Source organism: Cupressus sempervirens, chromosome 11 (genome assembly GCF_028749045.1).
Source record: "Cupressus sempervirens isolate cs-2001-9-10 chromosome 11, ASM2874904v1, whole genome shotgun sequence".
Lineage (NCBI taxonomy): Eukaryota > Viridiplantae > Streptophyta > Pinopsida > Cupressales > Cupressaceae > Cupressus > Cupressus sempervirens.
Genome location: NC_143128.1, coordinates 478,509,328 through 478,518,803, shown reverse-complemented (window position 1 = coordinate 478,518,803; position 9,476 = coordinate 478,509,328).

The following is a 9,476-nucleotide window of genomic DNA, read 5'->3' as shown; positions in this document are numbered from 1 at the left end:
AAGAGTATGGAAATAACTTTTGATAACATTGGGGGAGAATGTAGACTTGGTAAACAATCATTTCGTGAAAGAGAGAAATTTTGACCAAATCTAAGACAATGATCAACTAACCTGGCACTCTGCCCCTCAAACCTGTTGCGTAAATTTTGTTTTGCTGAAGCTTTTCTCTGTTCTCTTCAGCCTACAAATAACAAAGTGAGCATTTATTAAAGATTTAAAACAGCCGGCAATCGATCAATCATGCAAATTTTTATGTCCTCTCGAGATCTTTCTATACATATTCCTGCCATAAACCTTGGAGATGTTAGAAGTTTTTTTGTACTTCTGTTGCTATTTTATTTTTGCCAATTGTAGCCAAAAATTTGCTTTCCTGGTAACTTGTCCTTGTGAGATTTGAAAAACTTGAGCTGCTGCCAATATTCTTTCTTCAAGCGCTGACCAACCAATTGGCCACATATATCACCTTCATTAATTGTTTTGGTAGCTGCATTTGCCAGAATCTTTAATGTACACAGCTATAGCAATGGATCTGACCCATCACAACTATCAATTAGCTAGTGGACGATACAGAATCACTTTTGATGTGCAAGTTCTGTTATTATAGTGTTGACTTTATGCTTGCCATTATATCTAAGTGGGCAAGCAGATTGTGAAACAAAACACGTACATCATTTCAATGGTACGTTGCATTGCATAGAAGGTAAAAATATCAGCGAACGATACTTCAAGTAATATAGAGTCCATGGTGATTTTATGATGACAGTGGTTTTCCTATCAATTTAAGTATTTGTTTGTTTGATCTTCCCTCTACTCATAACCTCTTTTTATGGGGGAGTAAGCGTATGGCTTCGTACAATTACCTTTAGTAAACTGTAAGTAATTGCTATTTGCAAAAACCTATATGCTTCTTATTATCCGATTGCTAAAATACTAGTTAAAGACTAAGAGAGATTTTCAAAAAATTTCAGTAATTCCTTGGGGCTATGCATTTCCGTAAGACATTCGTGCTGTTATGAGATGATGTAGACACTTCCAACAGATGCTGCTTACGCTGCTATACCTTGATTTCATTCAAATTTCAAATTTCTGACTTTACTGCAATCAAAAATCCGAATCATCTGTGTTTCCGCGAAACATGTGCATGGTCATCCAAATGGAAATTGAATCCTCATATGCTTGCGAGAAATCACCAATGCACAACTTTAGCAATCATCATTTAAAAAATAAGGTGAAAATCGAGATGTGTTCTTTGATATTCTATCTTCGTTAGGCATAACTTCTCCTGTCAAGAGGAAGGCACACTTATATGTGATCAAACGTTTTTGGCTGACTTGGTTGCAAATGAAAAATTAATAATAAATTTACATCATTCAATTATTTTGGCACGAATCTAAAATATTAGCAAATCAACAAGTGGTAGAATTTTTAAAATCTCTTGGGCAATTTCTAGTTTTGCATCATATAATTTTACTCTTAAGTACATACTACTAAAATGCAGAGGCTGTTATTTTAAAAATTCTTCCAACTAATCGTGTGTATTTTATGAAAAAAAAATCCGAAGACACTCATCGGACCCAGCCACTTTAGGGCAGTGGCCTGTTATACTATACTGCTAAGCTTTTTTCAAAGAATTAATAGACATTGATTATTTGATTATTAAAGAAATGGAAACTCTTAAAGCCATTCCATATTAAGCGTTATTGTCTTTGTAGGGCTATTATGAAAATAGGCTAAATGACATCTACCTCCTGCTTATATGTTGAAGTAGAACTTTGATGGAGTTCTCCTATTTATGTGTTGAAGTTAACTTTGATGGAGCTCATGTGGCAACACAAATATATATGGAATTGTAGTTCTTTCCATACATTAGAAATGCATGGTTGCAAAATTGACAGGTTAATTTTTCTAAATTAGTAAGAGACAATAATTGTAGAGCTCTTAGAAGTTTTATAGTATACTTGGCAATTGAGTTTGGTTGCATGTGGTTGCAAATAGGTAAGAAATAGTTGCACAATCTTAACATAAAGAGTGATTTGTTAGCATTTCTTAAACTAACTTATTTACAGTTCCTTAGCCATAATGAAAGGCAAAATATAAACCTAATAGTTGCACAATCTTAACATAAAGAGTGATTTGTTAGCATTTCTTAAACTAACTTATTTACAGTTCCTTAGCCATAATGAAAGGCAAAATATAAACCTAATATTTTATTTCTTTTTGTGTGAATAATCAAATTTACGGTCATTTTACTAATGTTGGAATGTAAAATTCAAGAACTTATCATGTTTGGTATCATTAAATGAAAAGTGAAATGTGTTAAACCCTTTGTCACGTCCCTTTCAAATGATGCTATTTTCCATTATGTTGCTCCTCACAATGTGACAATTGTAGCTTTATATAAAGGCTCATTACCATCCACATAGGTACAATCTCAAGTGCAATAATTCCTTTTATAAGGTCACCAACATAATGGTATTTAGTGTGGTTGTCCTTGCCTACACACCAATGATCATGGATAACTTGCTTTGAGGTTTGCATCTTTACCTAAGGATCTCCTCTCCTCTCCTTTTGTGTGCATCCTTGTTTGAAGATTTCTTTTCCTTCGCATAAATAAGTGCCCTTACATAGGAGCCTCCTATCTCCCCCTCTTTGATAGCTATATATATTTGATGATTATTTCTTACACTTTTTTTGTTAGATGTCCCTTTTACAATGATCTCATGCTTGCTTAACAATTTGCATCCTTTTTGCATCGTTTGAAAGGATCTTCTTTATGGTTGGGAATACATCCACTTTTGGAAGTGATATATCCTTGGTGTTATTGGAATTTTATCCTTATTATGCATCTATATCTTTCTTAAGATATCCACATAGAAACATTTTGACATTTTAAGGGGGGCATATGATATTATGCATCTATATCTTTCTTAAGATATCCACATAGAAACATTTTGACATTTTAAGGGGGGCATATGAGACCTCCACATTGTTGCTTGCCACTCATTGTTCTTTAATTGAAGTGACAATGTTGTGTTCTTACTAGTAAAACAATTTGTCTTTATAAAACCTAGTTTAAAGTTAACTCCATTTGTCCACCAAATAAAGACAAGCCATGCCAACAATTAGAAAGATCATTATTGCATTTGTTAGGAGTATCTCTCTCATGGAATATAGTTATAGTTTATGGGTATGCTTTTGACTAGAAAGCAAGAAAGTCAGATCTAGCATTTGCTCATAAAAATGAGATTGTAAATTGAAAACGAATATAAAATAAAGAATAACACAATTTTTATTCAACACCCACAAAAAAATTCTTTCCAACTAAAAAGATCTTGTAAAAACAATATTAACAACCAAATATAATAGAGGACGAATCAAAGAGCAATTGTAGCATGAATAAGCAAACATAGAGATTTAAATTATTTCTTTGATAAAATGGAGAGCTCAAAGATTATCCTATCTTTGTAGAAAGGTTGTGTATGGAAAAAAAGTCCCTTTTTCTAGAAAATTTAATGATGAAATTTTAAATAGCTAATTAGAAACCTTTCATAACTGCCTCCTTTGAAACCTATTACAAATAGGAAATGTAAATTATTTTATCTTTCTACTAGCTACAATGTTTAAATCATTGTTTTTGAATTAAAACACTACATGCAAACTTTATAAATTAACATAATCTAACATAAACATGAGAGATGAATGATGATTGTAGAAGTGTTTTCCAAGTCTTCAAGCATATGGCTTAAATATCATATGCTAAGATTTAATTCCTAGGATTAAAGTATTAAATAGTTAAAATTGACCTATTTTTTTAAGCTTAACTTTTTTTTAGTGTGATGTTTAATAATTGTTGTGTTCAAATGCCAGTAGAAATATCTTATGATATAAAAAATACCCTAAATAACAAATTCCATCTTGTATGTGCAAACATTGGTAGGTGTAGACTTTTAGAGCAGTTGTGTAAAATAAATTAAAGATCTTCACTACTGCATTTGGGCCCGAATTGCGACGACCACCCATCGCCCAATTGTCAGTACCGTGAATTAGCTCTCGTTGGATGAGCGTTGGACTTTTGCTGTCGCAAATATAGACAACAAGGGCGTTTGTCACAATTCGACGGATAAAGCTGTCATAACTTGGAAGAAGGCAAGAGAAAGAGTTCATCTTCACACTGTCATAATTGCGACAGTAAACCATCGCAAATACGATGGCTTAGGCTTTCAATCTGCCGTTCCAATTATGACGACTGTGTGACAATAATGTTGTGGGAGCAATGACTATTTGTCATGCGATGGGTATGTGATAACAATGCTATAGGAGTGACAACTATCTGTCGGAACAAGCCATTGCAATTGCGATGATACGCTGAATCATTAAAAAAAAAAATTGGTGGAAAACTTTGAAAAAGTATTCCTAGATTTTCCACGAGGACATCACAAAGAGGTTCCAAGTAAGCTATGATGCTTTAGGGAAGCAAGAGAAGGATATGTTCTTGGATGCAACATGTTTCTTCATTGGAGAAAGAAGTGCAACCATTGCAGCATGGGACATTGAGTTTTATCGAACACTTGGTTGGGAACTCTTTTCAATAGATGTCTTGTTGAGGATGAAGATGGTCAGATAAGAATGCATGATCACTTGAGATACATGGGGAGGGACATTGCAAATGGACAACCGCCATAGCCTTTGGTCTCCAAAGCATGTTATCAAGGTGAAGTCAATGCCTTCTTGTATGGATTTATTAGTCATGGCATGGTTTTGCCTTTGGTCTCGAGATATTCCTCCTCAATAGGTGAAGTTAATGCCTTCTTTTTATGGCTTTAATAATGATGGAAGGGCACCCATCTTCTCCAGTTATAATGAGCTCTAAAATATTTCTTATGTTTACTTTGATAGTTCAGGAAGCAATACGAGTTCGAGGAACAATAATAGATTCACATAGTTAGTTGTCATGCAATCATAGGTTAATATTGAGCTTCACTTGGTTTCGAGAATAGTTTAATATTCTCCACTAACCAGGGCTAACCACATGAAGGTGGAAGCTCATTTGCCCCAACATCTAAATTCCTCGTTAACATCTAAAATTCATTCATTAATTAATAACATTCATTCATTCCATTAATAAATTCCCCATTAACATCATACCATTGATTTGATAAATTTGTGAATGCCACTCTTATGCACGGACAATAGACGGAGCTAAAACAACCCACCATGTTTACATTTGTTTAATAGGTCTATGCAAACCTCTAACAAAAATGCAGACCTATTGGATTTTTTCAGCTCCACCTGATGTCGTATGCATATGAATTGAGATTGCATATTGAACTATGACATCCTTCTGCATTGCCTAAAACCAAGATTCACATAGTTAGTTGTCATGCAATCATAGGTTAATGTTGAGCTTCGCATGGTTTTGAGAATACTTTAATATTCTCTACTAATCAGGGCCAACCACGTGAAGGTGGAAGCTCATTTGGCCCTACCCATTCCCTTAACATTTAAATTCCCTGTTAACATCTAAAATTCACTCATTCATTCATTCATTCCATTAATAAATTCCTCTTTACCATCATACCATTGATTTGATAAACTTGTGAATGCCACTTTGAATCAATAATGCACATGCAACTGCGTTCTATATGCATGGACAATAGGTAGAGGTGAAAAAATCGACCATGTTTACATTTATTTAATAGGTGTATGCAAACCTCTAACAAAAATGCAAACCTGTTGGGTTTTTTCAGCTCCACCTGATGTCCTATGCATATGAATTAAGATTGCATATTGAACTATGATATCCTCTAGTATTGCTTGAAACCAACAGATTTACACAGTTAGTTGTCATGCAATCATAGGTTAATGTTGAGCTTCACTTGGTTTCGAGAATAGTTTAATATTCTCTACTAATTAGGGCCAACAACGTGAAGGTGGAAGCTCATTTGGCCCCACCCCCCGTAACATCTAAATTCCCTATTAACATCTAAAATCTTTAAGATAGGATCGATCTTTAAAGTACCTAGAATGTCCTCATTGCTTCCTGCTATTCTCAGGGGAAGTCCATCTTCATTGCTCACGAGAAATTCATCACAATTCTTTAGTGATTCCTGTACATCTTACACAGGTACATCCAGGAATGTCCTCATTGCATCCTACATAAAATGAATCCAATATTTAAAAATGCCCCTTAAAAAATAATAGTACAAATGAAATAAACACATGAAAGATGAGAGAGAAAAGAAGGAATCTACTTACCAATAGGTGTTACCATCACATATGTGGCCGTGCTATGTGTTGATTGAGTTTTATTATTTTTCTGTTGTGCCAAGATCTCTCTGTTTATATACATACATGCAAACATACATAAACACACACATGTGTGTGTATGTATACACACACACACATACATATACATATACATATACATATACATATACATATACATATACATATACATATACATATACATATACATATACATATACATATATATGTATATACATACATACATACATATACATAGATCACAAGGGTATGACAACAAGATGCAAAGATCACAAGGACATGACAATGAAATGTAGTGATCACAAGGGCATAGCAACGAAATCCTAGGTCTCCACTGATCTCCACAATCCACAAGATCTCTTTGTATATATACATGCATACATACATAGACACACACATGTGTGAGTATGTATGTATGTATATAGAGATCTCTCTGATACACACACACACACACACACATATACATATACATATGTATACATACATACATACATACATACATTTACAAAGATCACAAGGGCACAACGAAGAGATGCAGAGATCACAAGGGTATGACAACGAAATGCAATGATCACGAGGTCACAACAGCAAAATCCTAGATCTCCACTAATCTCCACAATCCACAAGATCTCTCTGTATATATACATATATACATACATACATAGACACATACATGTGTGTATGTATGTATATATAGACATACATATACATATGTATATATGTATATACATACATACATACATACATATATATTCATACATATATACATATATACAAACATACAAACATACAAACATACACACATACAAACATACATATATACATATAAACATACATACACACACACATATATACACACATACATATATACATACATACATGCATACATACATACATACATACATACACACATATATATCTACATATGCAATTTTATCAGCTTGGAAAACTGTATTTGATCTTTACTCAATCACCAAGAGATAATATAATTTATAAGTACAAATTTCTACATGCTTAGTTTGGTATGAATAGTTCTGATTGAATTCATCTGAGGAGAGTGAGTCTACTCATGATGATAATGACTCTGTGTATCGGGTCTTTAGAGGAGAGAGACTTACATAAGATTAAATGTTGTTTCTAGCTCAAATGTTTCCAATTTTATGTTCACAACTCAAATGCTCTCCCATGCCCTAAGCTAAAATCCTCATTACTGCATCCAAAATTAAGGAATAAAATACGATTATTTCCCCAATGGAGAATTGAAATGCATTTTTTTTCTCAGATTCCACTTAGTACTGTGTTGATAAATTCAAGAAATTCTACTACCATGCAAATTAACTTACATTGATTCTGAAACTTAAGCCCTAACAATAGTCGAATGGTAGATTGTTGTCAAAGAATGTGCTAAAAACAAGCAATAGTACATATTTATAATGAACATAGATATTGACAACAATGAAGAAACATATAATCCTCTTATACATAATCAGAATTATGTCAGAGATGAACTCAAGAAATTGAGCAATTGAGTAATCCAAATCTGACCTTTCAATTAGCACACTTTGTCCATCATTATCATTTTATCAACTACATAGTAGTTCTAGAGATTTATCCAAATAATAAATTACACTCATACAAAAAGCTCATACCATGAGAGATATTCAAACTTTTGGACTATTTGGAATTAATACTACTTTAACAGTAAGATGACACTATAATGGAGCCATAAAGACATACTTTTGGCTTGTGTGTCCTTCTTGAAGACCAACTGATATCTCCTCTATCAAAATTATAATATCCCTACTCACTCAGAATCCCTACTCTCTTAGAAGATAAAAGCCTGAGATGAGATTTGAATAAAATTATTGTGATGTTGTTTTGCAGACAACTTATATGGATTCATATCTAATGATCACAGTCCAAAGGTATTCATGTGTATCATATACTTTTCATGAAAAAACCCATAGTTACAAAAGTTGCTTCTACCGCTGGAGCAAGTATTCACCCTTGAGTGAGTAATTGTATGCCATCTGTAAAGCCCTTTACTTTTTTGATACATGGAGCACATTCTTTGTTAGTAAAATTTAGGTCTATAGTTATTTGCATTTTTTTTCAAAGATATGACAGTGATTGATTAGAATTTTCTACATTTGTTTCTAGATATTACCCTCTATCATTTTCTTCCTCTGGACATTATTGTCATCTTTAATTTCCCAAATCTATTCATACACACCTTCCTTCTACCCTACCATAGGCAAGGACTAGAGCTGCATGCAACCCTTGCTCTTTAATGTGCATATGGTCAAATATAGACATGAATTACATAGGCATTATTTGCTGACCTACATATGGCCTTTTATTTTATGCAGTCCTCCATATGGCCTATTACAAATATATAGGATAATTTTAAGAAAATAATAGTATTAAACGTATATGATCAAATAAAATAAATAAGAGTACTAGTCGTAGCTGTATAATTCTAGTAAAACTGATTATGTTAAACAAAATGTTAAATAAAATAAGTATGAAGTAACATAAATGGATCATGTTCTCGATCTTATTATGACTTATTGTGAATGCATCCAATCATTATCTAGACGATATTATGCACAAGATCTCTACTCAATCACCAAGAGATAATATAATTTGTAAGTATAGATTTTCACATACTTAGTTTGGTATGAATAGATTCGATTGAATGCAAGGATAATTGCTTGTGTGAATTTAGGACATGAATGATTAGTTTAATTTAGCACAAGTACTATTGAAGTGTGTATGTATGCATGTAAAGCAGTTCACATAGTGAATTGATATACATACATACATCCACATATGCATATAATCATAATAATCAATTGTCCTTGACTATGACCAAAGCTATTATATTTGAACAAGAGATACATGTATGGAAGGAAAAAAGAAATATTTACATAGGTAGCTCTTCTCCCCTTGAAGAAAATTGCAGAGAAAAGGCACGAAGATTACAAGGGCATGACACGACAACAAAATGCAACGATCACAAGGGAACAACAACAAAATCTTAGGTCTCCACTAATCTCCACCAATGTTAAGAGCTCTCCACCTTTGTTCAGAGCTCTCCACCCTCTTTCGTGTGCAACTCTCCACAATCAATCAAAATAGATGGGGAATGATTAATGTGTTTTTTTTTCCTTTTTTGTTTATAATTCATA